The following is a 14,190-nucleotide window of genomic DNA, read 5'->3' on the forward strand; positions in this document are numbered from 1 at the left end:
TCATTCAACACAATATGATCAGCATCAGAGTCTATAAACTAGTTCAAAATCCTGGTAGGCCTTAACATGACAAGTCTGATTTAGCCGATTAGCAAACAGACAAGCTAATCTTGTGCAGACGAGCCTGTTCACATATCCTGAGGGAGCATCTGGAAAAGCAAAACGCTTATTTCTCATTTAGCCATTGCGTTAGCCAAGAGCTCAGTTGTAATTCTCTCCAAACCCACCACAGTGCTTATCATGATAATTAAAGGTCTGAACAGCAACAGATTAAAATGATGCTAACCCCAAACACATGCTAACACCTTAACTTCAAAGTAGGAACTGTTTGTGCGCAAGTTTGAGAAGTGGGTTTATTCCTTGGTTTGCGTGTAAAACCTTTTAGTGTCACAAAAGCAGGGTGGCGTGTTTTTAGATTCTGTGAGCTGTTGTTAGCATGTGTTTAGACATGTTTATGAGGTCTGCGGCACAGACTGTGATGTCATTTGCTTAAAGGCAGGCATTTGCTTGAGTTTAAAGTCAGGAAACTAGTCCACAGAGACTGAAGCTCTGCTAAGCTTTGCTAAACGCTAAATTTGAATTCTGGGATACTGCCTAAAGGCAAAGGATTCTATAGCATTAGCAAAGACCTAGAATGTGAAATACACAAAAGCAAAGAATAAATCTCATAACATCAAAGTTGAGATGAGAATTCAACATACCCTTACACTTACAAAACAGTTCTTTGGCGTACAAATGGTAAAAGCATTGCTTATTGACTTACTCAGCATGTCTTATTCAATACACTCTTTCCATTTTTAGTAAAACCATGGTAGACTGTGAGGGTATAAGATGGTAATACTATGGTGCATTGAATTCATGTACCATGTTATTTACCAAAGTTAACATGGTACTATCCCCGTATTTTGGACATAAAACAAGGTAACACTGTAACATTTTGACATACTAAGCATGTATCAATCAATACACTTTTGTACTTAGTACCATAGTTTTGCCATGCTTTTTGGAGCTTGGTGCCTTGCTAATACCACAACATCATGTTTGTTTTTTTAAATGTTTTTTTACATATACCATGGTAAAACCAGGTTTTTGGACATATACCAAGGTAATGTTGTCCCACAAAACATACTGTGGTGGTATCAGATGGTAATACTGTGGTACTTTGAAATATACATGGTACTGAAATTCACACACAATGGTGTTTACCAAAAAGTACCATGGTACTACTACTGTATGTTTTTTTGGACATGTACCATGTTAAAACCATGTGTTTTTGGACATGAAGAGTTCAGATGCAAAAGCCTCTAAGTGCCATCTGAAATTTTCTTCTAGAATGATAATTTTTATAAAGCTTGTATGTTTAAGTTAAGTAATTTCACTTAAATGACAATTAATAGGTAATTTGCATTGCCATTTAAGTGAAATTATTGAACTTAAATATACAAGCTTGATAAAAATGATCATTCTAGAAGAAAATTTCAGATGGCACTTAGAGGCTTTTGCATCTGAACTCTTCACATATTGATATATCATACCAAGGTAATGTTGTCCCAACCTGTAGCAGTCTCAGATGGTAATACTGTGGTACTTTAAACAACGGTATTAAAAATGAATGGCATTTACCTAAAGGTACTACAATGTTTTTTTGGACATGTATCACGGTCTTTCTAAGAATATCATGGTACTTTTTCAAAATACTATGGAAGTACTGTGGTACATTTCCAAAAACATGGCAATACCATGGTATCATGTCCAAAAACCATGATAACTTTTTTTATTTAAAGTACCTTTAATTAAAGTACCAAGTAAACACTATGGTACATGAATCAGTACAATGGTAAATCATGTGATACCATCATTACACTTTTCGGTAAACAGGTGTAAACAGGAAAGACATGAGAAATGTGTGTTTATATAAAGAGCTGCGGGTCAATGTGGTGGAATCTCGACCCAGATGAGTCAGATGGAGTGGGGTGCGTGTCCGATCGGATCAGGCTACACACACCCGTACGGCTGGAGAAACACTGAAGACACACAGATGTAACGACACCATCAGCCAGCCACGGATCCGAGGACGGATCCTGAGCCCGAGGCACCGCGGCAGCCGGATAAGGGATGGAGAGAAAAATACAAACAGAGAGCATGACAAAAGACTGAAAAAGAGAAGGGAAGCGAAACCATGGGGATGTGAGGAACAAGAAAATTACGCAAAGAATATGAATAAAGCACCAAAGGCCAGAAGGAGCTATTCTTGACTCATTAACATGCTTCTCTTTCATTTAAAGCTGAAGTGTGTAATTTATTTGGATGTTAAAATGCTTTCTTCTGTCCCAGTTTAACATGCCGAGATTATAAGCAAGACAAAAAGTTTATTGGTTTGAGCATCCCGACCAGATCAAAACAGCAACATTGGTTCGACCAATGGTGCGAGTTGGAGGTGGGGCTATCTAATTGGCTGACCAATGGCAGAGAGTTCATTTTTCAAACCCATTTATTGATGCTACAATCACTTCTGTCCCAAATGGAACCACACTTTTTTGTTTTTTTATGTTAAAGGAACACGCCGACTTTTTGGGTCTTTAGCTTATTCACTGTATCCCCCAGAGTTAGATGAGTTCATGCATACCCTTTTCATCTCCGTGCGTGCCGTAACTCTGTCTGACGCACCCACCGCTAGCCTAGCTTAGCACAAAGACTGGAGGTAAATGGCTCCAGCTAGCATACTGCTCGCAATAAGTGACAAAATAACGCCAACATTTTCCTACATGTTGTGATTTGTATAGTCACAGTGTGTACAAATAACAAGGTCACATGAGACACAGCAATCTTCTAACAGTATACATACTGGGAACTATATTCTCAGAAGGCAAAGCACTGAGAAGCCCCAGGAGCAGAGAGTTCGCTCAGAGTTGGAGTACATCACTCCGCCCAAGTTAGCGGTGGGTGCATCAGACAGAGTTACGGCACGCACGGAGAAGAAAAGGGTATGTATAAACTCATCTAACTCTGGGGAATACGGTGAATGAGCTAAAGTCCCAAAAAGTCGGCGTGTTCCTTTCAAACTGTATAATCCAAATGGATTGACTTTTATGTGCAATTCAAATACACAAATCTTACATTCAGGCCTAAATATGTTGAGTGTGTGTGTGTGTGTGTGCTAAAAAAATGAGAAAAGAACATGCAGGAAGGAAAAGAACCGTTCAGACGGGCAGTTACAGAGGTCAGGAAGCAAAACAACAAACACCAAAATCAAAGGCCTCGTCATCTCCGAGCGGCCACCTCTCTCTGCCGGTCTGGTTTCATGCACATAGCTGGAATTCCTGGCTCTGGATCAGCTCTGGAATGTTTCCGCAGAGAGTCCCAGAGCAGCACAAGTCTTCCCCTCCACCTCCACAGCCCGGCAGGGTCACCTCCAAACACATGTCTGGGTCCCGGCATGCTCTATAGTGTAGACACATCTCCACACCCAACGCATGACTGATATGAGTGGTATCAGATATAAGGGTCATGACCTCATAAAACAGAGAGATTAGAGATCTCATTACAGAACTATGGTTTCAATTACAGGCATTGCATGGATTGCAGCTCTATGTTGCAAACTCTAAATGCAAAACAAGCAACTAACCTTATTATCTGTTGTTGATGTTAAAGTCATGAATGCAACATGTGAAGCATTACGACACATACACATATATATATACATACACACACACACACTTTATAAATTATCCATCTATAAATGATTAAAAAATACAGGCAGACAAACAGATAGAAAGACAGACAGATAGACAGTAGATAGACAGACAGACAGACACTTTTATAATTTATCTATAAATTATAATATATATAAATAAATAAAAATATTAAAATGTATTAAAATTATGTGTGTGTGTGTGTGTGTGTGTGTGATCAATTATCTATATTTTATAATTGATCCTTTTATAAATTATAAAAAATACAGACAGACAGACAGACAGACAGAGACAGACAGATGGATGAATAGATGGACAGATATAAACACACACACACACACACACACACACACACACGCACTTGTAATACATTTACAAAATTTCGAATATTTTTTTAATAATTCAATATTCTGCCAGAGCTTGAGGTGAATTTGGTAACTCACACTTCTGCTGTTGCTTATGCATTTACAAAAATGCAATTTTCTTATTCAGCCTATGTCTTGGTAATAATTTAGCAGTGGGCCTATGCAGTTCATAATAATATACATAACATATACTTAAAAAGGGCATTTAGGGACATTCATGCTGGTCTGAGCTGGTCTTTTCAGCAGGGAAGGAAAAACAACAGCGTTTCCCATGATACCTCACCACGCTTTTAAGACATGCTGAAAATACTGTGTGAACCAGTTCTGCTTTTCTTTGAGTGTCTTTCACACTCGAGTCCAAGGAAAGCCACCGTAAAGCCTCGGATTAATGTCGAAAATAAAATATTGCAACCACCTCCTCCTTTGGCAACTGCCTCAACTCCTCACAGTCTTCTTGCCAGCTTGCCCCCCCCCACCCCCTTCTTTCCGTCTTTTCGCTCAGGTTGGTGTGACCTTGGTTTCCAGCTGTTTGGCAAATGTCTGACCCTTCACTCATGCGTTTTGGCTCCGCCGGGACTCGTCTATTGCTTAATTAACAGCCTAGAGACTTACCCCTCCTCAACGTGCAAAGAAACCCCACAAACATTACCCACACCGCTGCCACATGGAAGCCCACATTATGAGAACTGTAGTGTCAGTAATTAAAACCAATCTCCATGTGACGCAACTGCTCTGTTTGAACAAGACATTACTCAGATCTGTAGAAATGAATTACACCCTTCAGTGCCCAAGTGAACTCCTCGCTGGAATGGCGGGAAAAAAACTGCAACAAAGGTGAAGGGATCGGCGATGTCACGCGCGTGTCAGGGGGATCTATCATTTTGCACTTATCCGTTTGACTGAGGCGGGTTCAACCGTAAAATCTCTCTGCGTGCAAAGATAAATAAAGCATGCATCGGTTCACCTGAGCTCCTGCAATAATACCCCAACCCGCAGTTAGTTCAACTGTGCTGGAAACATTTTGGCAGCCTTAAAGGGATAGTTCACCCAAAAATGTAAATTCTGTCAGTAATTACTCGCCCTCATGTTGTTCCAACCCCGTAAGACTTTCGCTCATCTTCGGAACACAAATGAAGATATTTTTGATGAAATCTGAGAGCTGGCTCACTCCTCCATAGGCTGCTAGGTAATCGATATCTGCCGGCCCAGAAAAGTTAGTAAAGACATCGTTAAAATAGTCCAAGTGACTACAGGCTCAACCTTAAGTTTATCAAGGCGACGAGAATACTTTTTGTGCGTAAAAACAAAACAAAAATAACAACTTTATTCAACTATTGATTTTCTTGTGTGTGTGGGCCTCTGAGTGAGTTCACGTAGTGTAACAGCGCAGCGCTTATGGGTTGTACGTCAGAACGGAGGCTCACTATTGGCCGACGCTGGTCATGTGTGTGATGCGTGTGATGCTGGCCAATAGTGAGCCAACGTTCTGACGTACAACCCAGAAGCGCTGCGCTGTTACACTATGTGAACTCACTCAGACCCACACAGAAGAAAATGAAAAGTTGAATAAAGTTGTTTTGTTTTTTGTTTTTTTTTGCACAAAAAGTATTCTCTTCGCTTGATAAACTTAAGGTTGAGCCTGTAGTCACTTGGACTATTTTAACGATGTCTTTACTAACTTTTCTGGGCCGGCAGATATCGATTACCTAGCAGCCTATGGAGAAGTGATCAGCTCTCAGATTTCATCAAAAATATCTTCATTTGTGTTCTGAAGATGAGCGAAAGTCTTACGGGGTTGGAACAACATGAGGGTGAGTAATTACTGGCAGAATTTTCAGTTTTGGGTGAACTATCCCTTTAATATATCATCAAAAAGTCAGAGAAGTGGGAGTTTGTCTCATAATAGGCAGGCCCAGACACAATCGGTTGACACATTTTGGTGTTGTTTTCATTTTGAGGCAAATTATGGATTAGGAGTGTACCGATATGAACATTTTGGCTGGTTATTATATTCATGTTATAATTGACACATGCCCCATATTATAAATCTTACAACTTAAATAAATAAATAAATAATTTGTATGCTACATGTGGATATAGGAATCACAAAATAAATATTCCTACTGAAATTTGCTATATATTAACAGATACAAATAAATAAATAAATAATAAGTTATATGCTTCTTGTGAATTTAGGCATCCTAATAAATGTTACTTTTGAAATCTGCTATAGAAATATTGTTTGATACCTGATAAAGTAAAAAAAAATAAAAATAAAAAATAATTAATAATACATTTTAATAACATTAACAATTAAATTTAGAATGTAAAAAATACATGAAGTTAAACATGTATTTAAAAAAAACTGCAATAGAAATATTGTTTGATACCTGATGAAGTAAAAAGAAAAATAATTAATAATTCATTAATAATTAAAATAAATTGTAATAATTAATAATGTAAAAAAATACATGAAGTTAAACGTGCATTAAAAACATTTTTTTTATATTTTAAAAAGTAAAATTATTAATAAATTTACAAATAAAAGCAAAAAAAATGTATAATTAAAATGTATTAAAAATAAATTTGATGAAAAAAGCCATAATAATCAATAACCGATATGACAATGAAGTTAAACGTGTATTAAAACAATAATAATTCAAAATAATAACAACAACACACATTAAATAATTAAAATGTATTAAAAATACATTTTTAATTAAAAAAACCCATTCTAACCAATGTGTTGCTGATATGTGCATCTGTACAATGAATTTAAACATGGTAAAATGTATTAAACAAAGCTGAGCACTGCACTCTTATTGGCAGCTGAAAGCATTATCAAATTAGCCAAAAATATTTAATACATGAACACCCATGGGGCGAAAAACATCTATATCTTTGTGGCTGACGGGCGTCAGAGTCTGTAAATCTGCAGGGCTTTCTGCACACTTCTGTGGATCCTGATAATAGGTTACCAAAAAAAAAGCAAATTTATGTTTTGTATTCTTGAATTACGCCACTCAACCCATGTTTCCAGCACAGAAAGAAACAGCTCGTGCCTGAAAACTTTCAAGTGGAAGCTGTCTGGATTTTCCACTGTAATAGTCAAGGACCTGGCAGTTTCCCAGAATGAGGCAAGTCTTAGACTAATTAAGGCTGTCAATGGAGGCTCTCCTTTTATTCTCGATCTGGGTTTAATCCCCGCTTGCCCCATTTGCTCCAAAGGGAGCTCCCGCCTGGGCTCAGTCCAACTCTCTATCCGTACAGTAGAGCGTTTCTGTGGGCTTGAGGCGGCTGTAACGTTACGCCATAGTCTCGGCCTGCGCTGATAGCGTGTTATGCTTGTAACGAGACTCTTTGAAGCAAAAGCTGGAGATCTTGTTCTCCTGCGGGCGAAGGTTTTGTGTGCATGTGCAAAAGTCCTTCCCACACATTCCAGTCTTATTTTCCCTAGAACACTGACTTTTTTTTTTAAACTCAGAATCCATCTGCGTGACCAGAACGAAGCTGAGGAAATGGTTTTGTGCCCATAAGCAGATGGTATTAAACGAGAGGGAAAAAGATGGAGGAAGTGAAAGGGGGAAAAGGCGCAACTTTCTTGGTTTGGTCAGTGTACAGCGGTTTATATATGACACTCGAGCGAAGCTGCATGAAGATCCCCGGGCGGCACAGATCTGGGGCCAGCTGTTGATTAGCAAGCGTGAGAATGAATGCAATATCACCTTATGCCCGTCATTTCCCATGATGCTGTTGTAATCTGATGTAACTCGGCCCTTAGGGGGCTCAGGGGCCTTAAAACTACTCTCTTGACTTCACACATCGCCAAGATGCCATAATAACCAGATTAAACCATAGATAAGACCTTGTAGGACAGACACACAAGCCTAATAACAATGAGCCGACCAGAGTGTAAAGACAAAATGAAAAATGTATTATACATTTATGGCCGATAAGCCAATTAGCATATCATATTTTCATCTTATAAATCCATTCTACTTTGTTAAAAATAAAAAAATAAAAACATTAACCCTAACACATACTAGTTTTACACACACAAAAAGAAAACTTTTAGAAATCTGCTTTAGAAATAATGGCTGATGCCACTCAATCAATAAATTAAAAAATGTTTAAAAAGCTATGTGAATTCAGGCATTACAACATCAATTTTCCTTAAGAAATTTGCTATAGAAATATATTGACTGGAAAAAAAATGACATTAAATTAAAAATACACAGATTTTCATTATAATTTGATACTATTTTGTCTAAATAAATTCAAAACAAAACACTATAACTAAGATCAATTGTTTTAATTGCCATAAGTGAATTTAAGCATTACAATATTATAAAGTACAATATGAAAAATGGATATTCATTTTGAGATTTACTCTATATTAACAGTGTTAGTATAATATATATATATATATATATATATATATATATATATACACACATACATACATACATACATACATATATATATAAAATATCAGCAGATAACCGATATGATACCAATATGTATTGTGTACATACATTGTACATATATTCATACATTGGTATAAAAATTGGTGTATATATAAAATATAGGTATTCACATTTAAATGTAGAGTGGGAGTGATCCAATGACATTTCGATGTGGGCGGGGCTACCTAAATGCACGTCCAAAACAGAAAAGGTGTGTTGGACATCGGCTGCGGCTGGATGTAACCGATCGGCGAGAGTTGCCGCGTGCAGGAGCTGTAAACTGAGACACTTTCTGCTTCCCGTAGTGACCACTTTTGCAATTCTTTTCTAAATGTCGACAAAAAACTATTGCGAAATGACGGCGTTTCCATTGACCGATGTTATGCGACTAAAACTTTAAAAAAAACATTTTTTCCTCTCGCGATAGGTAAAACCATTCCAAAAAACTTGGCAACGGACGTTGGTAGGTTTATGTACTATATCCCAGCCACTGCACTAGCCATTATTATTAATCAAAGGAGATGTATGTGTGTTTGCCAAGCATTAATGGTAAGGAATGACCCTTATTATACTTGTGAGCGGCACATATGAGGTGTTTCTGGGTGTTTCTCCTTCATATCTGCTTTGAAGTCTTGATTGTGGCATTTATTTGAGGTTTAGAATCCATTATTACTGTAATTCTTTTGTCTTTTATGAATTTAATAAAGAACTCTGTCTCGTATTCTGTCCACACACACTGCGTCATCTACGTCAGGTGACCTGTAAATGCGCAAAAACTGTTTCCATTGCAGTTTTGCGAAATATTTCTTTTTCAAATTGCCTGAAAAACCACCTCATGAGAGCGTAAAAACTTTTTTGCGATAAATGGGAGTTTTTGCGAAACTGACGCGTTTCCATTGGGCGTATTTTCAATTCGCAATTTCAATTTGTGCAATTTGAAGGGTAATGGAAACGCGGCTAATGCGCCTGTCACTTGCCACAGTCGGACAGGACAAAAACACGTCCTGGAACCTGGAAGAGAGGCAATTAATTCCATCACATCTACTTTACCTAATTATTAGAGCATGAACTGTTAAATTGAAAACTATGAGAAGAATCTAAAGTGGAGACTTCAACGTCGCTCTCTGGACTGAATCATCGGGACTGTGTTAAGAAACATTGCCAAACTATTTCAGAATATCTGTGTGAGAAAGCCAAATATTTTTGTCCAAGGAAAAGCATCCGACGTTTCCAAGAATCTCCAATATCAACATGCCTTACTTTAAGTGCAGAGCAGAGTCAGACATGTTAAAAGGAAATAAAAATGACCAATCAAAGACGCTCAGACATAAACTAGCAACATGAGAACATGCTTAAAAGCCTGTAATGGGCCAAACCACAGGGGAGGGAAAAAAGGAAGTTGTGATGTGTCATTTCTTCTTTGGCAAGGTAGAAGTCTGAATAAGTCGTTGTTGATGGAAAAACAGGTCCCTTCGAATAAAGGAAGTCATGGGTGCTGCTACAGAGAAAGGGTGAATGTACAACATTAAACATCACTATCCTCCAGGCAAACACCAGACAAATGCTACTTCTTTATTTAGCTTTTGATAAACCCAAGTGCTCCAGCCAAGTGCTTTCCCTGACAGCCCTGCAGGTGATTGTGGGTAATAGATGATTTCTGAGTGTAAAACACAGGGACATTCGGAAGGTGAATGAAATCATTCAGCTCCGTGCAGAGAGGACATTCATCATGCGTTTCGCGGCTCAGATAAGGGACAGTCGCTCTATTCTAAACGCTCGCAGGACGGCTGATAAGCCCGAGCGCTGTAGGCAGGAGCAGGACCTGATTTCACGCCGACTACGTGGTGTGTGTGCGTGAACGCAGATGGTGTGTATTTATGAGGACGCAGCCTCTTGCTGCTGGGGTTGTTCGTTTCACCACACCACACCCACCCTTGGCTCTGTTGCCCCCACATGGAGAACGATCCCGGCTAATCTGGCTCGTTTGTTTAAAGCCATTTAATGAGGATAATCCCCCAGAGATGTCTCCTCCCTTTCACTGTAGAGCTCGGCATAGAAATACAGGAGAGCCCAATAAAGACGCAATTTAGAGGCACAACAAGGCGGTACAATGTGAGAGACACACAACTTCAGAGCTCCGGCTGAAAGGAGCCAGTGTGCCAAGACAAACAGCGGGATTTACACAGTTAAAGACACAAAAAGAGCTTGTCTCCGGACCTGTTGTACTCGCACTGTACTCGAGCACACATGCAAAGTGAATGAACAATGTGGGAAAAGCACAGCTGTTAAACATGCACAATTTAACCTTTTACCACAGAAACCTGATACGTATCTAACTAGTGGTTTTAAATCACAACACTGTGAAATAAGAAGAGCAGTGCAAAGACTAAGGAACTATTTATTAACCAGATCCAACCCATTAAAAATGAATCCATCCATTAGCCTCAGACAATTCAAGGTCATAACTAGCAGTCGACCCATATGGGTTCATAGCGTAAATAATTAAATAGCAAATGAGACATAAAATTGCTTAAATTGCCATTTGGCAAGATATTTGATTCAATTTCACTAAAAATATTTTTGGGGGGAAAGCCATAGGATACACTACTGGGTTGTTTTGGAAGTGATACAAGGAGAGGAACACACTAATTCTTGCCGAATCTCTCAAAATGGTAGCCAATTCATTGCCATGGTCAGTAAATAACAAGATTTAGGACACTAAACAGTCATTTAAGAATCTGACATACTGGTCAACCATTGAGAAAGAACAGATTTTAAAGCTATTCCCTGCTAAAAAAAAAAAAAAAAAAAAAAAAAATAGCCTAGGCTGGTTGGCTTGTCTTCAGTTGGTTTTAGCTGGTTTCTCAGCTTGACCAGCTAAGACCAGCCTGGTCAGCTAAAAAGACTAGTGTCGAAAACCCCTCTAAAACCAGCCTGAGAGACCAGCTAAAACCAATCATCTTAGGCTGGGTTTAGCTGTTTCTGTGTTTGTTGTTCAGCAGGGTTACTAGTAAGATTGAAACAGTGCTTAGTAACAATGGCAAAAACTACCAGCAACAATGAAACACAGTAACTGGGATATTGACTAGTAGCAAAGAGACTAACTGATAGTCAATAAATACTAGGCCTATTTAATGAATATAAATAGAACAGGGTGCGAATATAGGGATTTGGGTTGTCTGAACCCATCAAAATAAGTCAAAACAAAGGGTTGAGGGTCTTTAAAGAATGTTTTCATTTTAAATATAAGTAACACATTGCAAACAACATTTTCAACCGTTTAAGTAACCACAAGATTAAGTTAGTCAGATAGCTAAATAGACGCTCGCGATGTCACGACTAACAGTAGCCTACGACAAACGAGCACTTTCTGTTATCATTATATCGACCAACCAACAGTCATTAACCTACTAATCATTTTAATAAAGATATACAAATAAACAAAATGTCTTCAACATAGTTTGACGGTTATCGTTATGGGCGACACTAAACTCAACCGATAGGCTATCTCGAGAGCGCCCCGAAATTTACAGAATTTATAGACTCACTGGAAAGTCATACACTAGTTCGCACACTGCATGCTACTCCAGTTTATACTAACTAGTGGGGAAAAAAACATTACCTATTAATATTTAAATTAAAAGTAGTAAGAACAAAAAAAATGCATTCTAGTTTCAAAGAATGAATGTTGAAAAGGCTATTCACTACACAATCGGTACATCATCTCACATGCAACATGCGTCCCCGTCAGCCCGGGATGTGCGTCCCGTCTGAAACCAAACAACCATACGGTCTTTTGGAATGTGCAACGCGTTAGACACAAAAATACAGACTCACCTATCTTGGTAGTTCAGTAGTTGCAGCGTCCAGACCACGAATTCCCTTCAGAATGATAGGAATAGATTCCCGGTGCACGGAAAGTTCACATGTCACTCACGCGCGGAGAGACACAGATCTTCGGTTCCGTGATCCCCGTTACTGAATAAAACACTGAACGCTCGCTACACGCCCAGGTATCTGATCACATGATGCATCCAGGTGTGACTGCACTCTCTCTCTCTCTCTCTCACACACACACACACACACACCTGGAGGTCCGATCGCGCTCTCCTCCTCCAGCCCGGTTACTCGCGTACGGAGGGACGGAGCTGATGTGTGTGTGAGTGTGTGTGTGTCTCCTCCCCTTCCCCGAGCTGAGAGCTTTAAACCACAGAACAAGCGAAGACCTGATGGAAGAGAGAGCTCGATCTTAAATGCTTTTAATCTAGTGTAGATTAGTGAAAAGAGCATCTCTTCCAAATCAATGATTACTTTTAATGCTCTGGTCTGGCACTTATTAAAAAAAAAAAAAAAAAGGGGGGGGGGGGGGCAAATATGTTGTTTAGGACTTGTACTATGCTACCATGCATTTTCTTGATGTGTACCACACCATAGTATTATTTGAAGTAGGCTATACACAGTGCATATGCAGATAGACAAGGCACAATATTATTACCATATCAGATGGTAAAATATGGTACTTTGATATAGTCCATATGGCATTTTTATTTTTTGCACTTTACATGGTACATGTCCAAAATACTATGGTGAAGTATGGATGCAGATATGGTAATCATTCAGTACCATGTTTTATAACAAAGTATGGCATAACCTTCTTAGCTTTATTTGTGTTTTGCTTTATGCAGCACAGTCAGCATTCGACTGAACTCAAACAACTTTCACTGACAGATCAAACTCTATTGTGTGTATCATCTGTCAGCAGTGCAAGTCACCTGTGAAAGTTTAACACAGTCACATCCATCTCCTGCAGTGGGACACGGTGTAGTTTATTCTTGTCAGGGGTCGTACAATAAATTATCCTATTTCTGTAGCTCTGTGTGGGGAAGCAAAATATGAGGTGTTCAATCAAACACGAGGTGTCAAACCCAGATCTCTATATGGGATTCTATTGTATGGGGCTGTAAATTTGAGAGCTGTTTCTAAATGCTTTCTGCCAGCATTCTTGTGCAGGGCCCAAGAGACTCCGAACAGGTCTTTGTGCTGGATAACCACCCAGAAGTCATCTCCAGAACATTTTCCATGTGTACACCTTATAAAGCCGTGCACAAAATCATCTTCCACATAGGCCATCTTAAAATTAAGCCTAGGACCATTAAGAACTTTTGCATTATTTTCATAACAAGCCCCAATTCTCACTATCATAATCTGTCTGGATGTTTTATTTTAAGTTTTTATGTTTTATTTGTTAAACGTTTTACTATTTAAGCATAACATTTTATAGATTTAACATTAATTATATTATTTAATAAAAACAAATATAATATATACTTCAGAATGTACAGTGCTATGCATAAGTTTAGACAACCATGCTAAAGTTGACTAAAAAGAGGAATAAAAAATCATCTTTTGGAAATTGAACTTAATGCCTTAATTAAAAAAAATAGGAAAAATCCAACCTTTAAGGACACCAGTTTCTTTGTGAATGAATAATGTATCGTAAATATATAAATGTTCTTCCTTAAAATACAGGGTGCATAACACCCCTATGTTAAATTCCCATAGAGGCAGGCAGATTTTTATTTTTAAAGGCCAGTTACTTCATGGATCCAGGATACTATGCATCCTGATAAAGTTCCCTTGGCCTTTGGAATTAAAATAGCCCCACAT

At 38.4% G+C, this 14,190-nt stretch overlaps 1 protein-coding gene across 2 annotated transcripts in view; it reads right to left on the reverse strand.

The window, feature by feature from the left end:
• Positions 1-12,700, reverse strand: part of plxnb2b (plexin b2b) — a 153,645-nt gene extending 140,945 nt beyond the window's left edge. The window contains exon 1 of one of the 2 annotated variants that reach the window (XM_084094826.1): positions 12,361-12,700. The gene's annotated coding sequence lies outside the window, so the exon portion shown is untranslated. The remainder of the gene's footprint in view (positions 1-12,360) is intronic. The other variant, XM_084094827.1, reaches the window with a different exon arrangement.
• Between the last annotated feature and the right edge of the window lie 1,490 nt (positions 12,701-14,190).

This window comes from Abramis brama (genome assembly GCF_963993115.1).
Source record: "Abramis brama genome assembly, chromosome: 20".
Lineage (NCBI taxonomy): Eukaryota > Metazoa > Chordata > Actinopteri > Cypriniformes > Leuciscidae > Abramis > Abramis brama.